This window comes from Bidens hawaiensis, unplaced genomic scaffold (genome assembly GCF_021521415.1).
Source record: "Bidens hawaiensis isolate Kalapana, Puna unplaced genomic scaffold, B.hawaiensis_p1.1 tig00001032_1, whole genome shotgun sequence".
Taxonomy (NCBI): Eukaryota; Viridiplantae; Streptophyta; class Magnoliopsida; order Asterales; family Asteraceae; genus Bidens; species Bidens hawaiensis.
Genome location: NW_027491060.1, coordinates 1851359 through 1854603, shown reverse-complemented (window position 1 = coordinate 1854603; position 3245 = coordinate 1851359). Strand labels below are relative to the sequence as shown.

The 3245-nt window shown below is 37.9% G+C and overlaps 1 pseudogene; it reads right to left on the bottom strand.

Annotated features, from left to right (window-relative positions):
* Nucleotides 1-1062: 1062 nt before the first annotated feature.
* On the bottom strand, nt 1063-2748 carry LOC143555977 (7-deoxyloganetin glucosyltransferase pseudogene; annotated as a pseudogene).
* Between the last annotated feature and the right edge of the window lie 497 nt (nt 2749-3245).

The window sequence follows — 3245 nt, the reverse complement described above, 5'->3', positions numbered from 1 at the left end:
TTATATGCATCGACTGAGTCACTTTGCCACACTCGGAGTCGATTGATCAGATTTTCATGGTAGCCAGATGGTAATAGTAATAAGCAATCACATGTTGCCTGATGAAGATGGTAGCTAGCTAGTGACCAAACCAAGCATCACATCGTACATCAGATATATTTTGTGCCAAACCTTAATTACTCATAAGCTCCATGACTTGGGCAGTGTTTGACGTAATTTCCAACTTAAAAGGCATGTCACGTGTAGGTGACCGAGTTGGGCCTATTGGGCCCGTGTTATTTATTAGTATGTAATGCGTTTATGGGTTTGCAATTATGGTTTAATTATATTTGGTAATATCTTGACTAGCAAGTTAGGTTAGTCTATATAAACCGAGTTATGGTTAGACATTATAGAACAGTGTGTGAGATGCAACTGAGTTACGGTTCATCTGAAGACACATAGGAGATGTAACCGAGTTAGGGTTCTTTTAGATGCAACTAAGTTAGGGTTCATCAAGAGTCATACCGAGTTAGTGTTTGAGAGTTGTAAACAGTTTTTTGAGTTATATTTTCTGATTAATAAACAAGAGTTATTTGTTTACTTTGTGTTTGATTATCGATCAGAGACTTGAATTGGTATCAGAGCCAAATTCAAGAAATCGATAATCGAGTTAATTGAGATCCGTGGCTAAGGAGGTAATTGGAATACATACGGAAACAGCATGCGGCTGTTACAGAGGTGGTCGATAGCTAGTTCCAACGTGGCAGTACTAATACGTTAGAGTACGGTGTGGAAAGTGGAAACTGTTACAAGGACAACGAGCAGATTGTTTGGGCAACACTGTCTTAGAAATAGTAGGTTTCTAGTCGGAGTGTTGCAAAGGCTTGTTCAGTTTTGAATAGAAGTTCAGAGTTGATCGATTGGCTGTTTACTTGTGGCCGTTCGCGGTTGTGGTTGGATTTCAAGTTGGAAATCGGTTTCCACCGACACTAAAACATGGGTATAAAGTCATGCTAATACATATTATAAATTGAATTCAATAATTAAAAATTGCATAACATTTGAAAATTTTGGTAATATTCAAATAAAATTGCATGAACTCTAAGACTGAAGGATCACTTGGTTGATCAAGATATCTATGTTCAACAAAGATGATGAGGATTCTGCCATTTTTTTCCAAACCATAGCCATCTTTCTCATTTCTTTGCCTTTTTCTTCTACCATTAAAGTCCTCATAAGCTTTTCAACATGATTTCTATGGACCTCACCTTCGATCTACATTCCAATGCCCCAATGATTACAGCTATACCAACAATTGGTCTGTTGTTCCGCAAAGAATGGCCAACAAATCATTGGAACTCCGCACGATATACTTTCTAGTGTCGAGTTCCAACCACTATGTGTTAAAAACCCTCCAATTGATGGGTGATTTAGAACTTTTTTTTGAGGGCACCAAGTTATCAACAACCCCCTTTCTTTGGTCTCTTCAAGGAACTCTGATGGCAGCATCTGGGTGTCTTCAGAAACCAAATTTGGCCGAATAACCCATAAAAAGGGTTGACTGCTATTCGCAAGCCCCCATGAAAACTCAACCAGTTGATGAGGTGTCATCACGGTTATGCTTCCAAAGTTCACGTAGATAACTGAACTTGGTTCTTTAGAGTCAAGCCATTCAAAGCATGTTATGTCTTCTTTCCATCTTTAGGTCCTCTTCCACCATATTTATAGCGATTGTGTGTAGTGGTCCAATTGGCAAAACAGAAGGATAAATCGAAGACAATTCATTTAAGACATCATGCTCCAGGTCTTCAAAGGTATTGATTATTACCGCCGAAGCATTTTTGGCTCGAGCAGTTTCTTGGATGAAAAAATTAACCATAAACTCGTTTGGATCTGTGCTTCTGATGAATGATGGCATGTCCTTTAGGCGTATGCCTTTCATGTTAGGAATGCAATCAACTTTTGTGTCTAAGTGCCCACTTGTTAAATCAGTAGAATCTACATGTTTTTAAAGAAAAGATAGTATAATGTAATGAGTTTAATGCACATGACAAATTAAACTTTACTGTACAAAATGGAGTACCTTTCAATGGAATGAATCCAATTCTCCTAAGTGTGTTATAATGTGCATAACCCAAGAAACCACAAGCACTAGTTGTCCAAAACAGAACTCCAGGGATACCCAATTCATGTGTTGCATCAAGTGTGAAGCTCATTACACCATCCGCGACTATACAACTGATTGGAGGTGTGGTGGTGGTCTCATTGATTTTGAAGATGAGCTTCTTAAAAGGTTCCAGACAGGTTTCAGACGTGGACTTACATAAGGATGGGATGTCTTGGGTCGCATCTAGGTTTTCAGGTGGCGGGAGGCCATCAGGAATGGTCTCAAATTGAAAAGATTTGTAGCGGTTGAGGGCGTCTAAGCCTTGTGATTTAACGATCCGTTGGTGGTTGAATTCTGTGTTTACGAAGGTTATATGGAAGCCTTTGGAATTGAGGATTTTGGCAAGTAATAGCATGGGATTGATGTGGCCTTGTGCCGGAAAGGGTATGCAAACTGCATGAGGTTTGTTTATCATACTAATGGATCCCATTTTGTGTAAGTCTTATTTGTTGAGTGTAATGTGTGTTTTAGATGCCCTCCTTGTGCAGGGTTTTATACATGATACGATGAGATACGATGATATAATATGATATGATTTGATATGGTATGATATGTTATGACTTGATGTGGTATGATATGATTTGATTTGATTTGATGTGATTTGAAGCGATGTGATGGATATGATATGATACGGTATGATACCATACGATATGATACGATATGATACGATACGGTACAATGAGATATGATACGATACGGTGATAAGATACAATGTGCTATGATACGATGTGATATGATATGATACGATGTGATACAATACAATACGATATGATACAATATGGATATTTAAATTGTTTAAGCTCAAAACGCTTCATTCTTTTAACGAGTCTATCATGAGTAACTCACAAGTGACTAAACTCCTTTATAGACCTATGCGAAAGAAAGTACACGTAAGCATTGATCTTCTACAACACAATACATGTTTGCAAATGCTAAATTTATGTGTCCAACTAACAACATATGATAAAATTGTTTCAATTCAATGGTATCCCACATTAGTGCAAGTCAACTCTTATTATGTATTAATACAGTCTAAATACGCTCAACTTGCATACTATTATATGTAGGGCTTGCCCCAAGGATGGGTGAGCCGCAC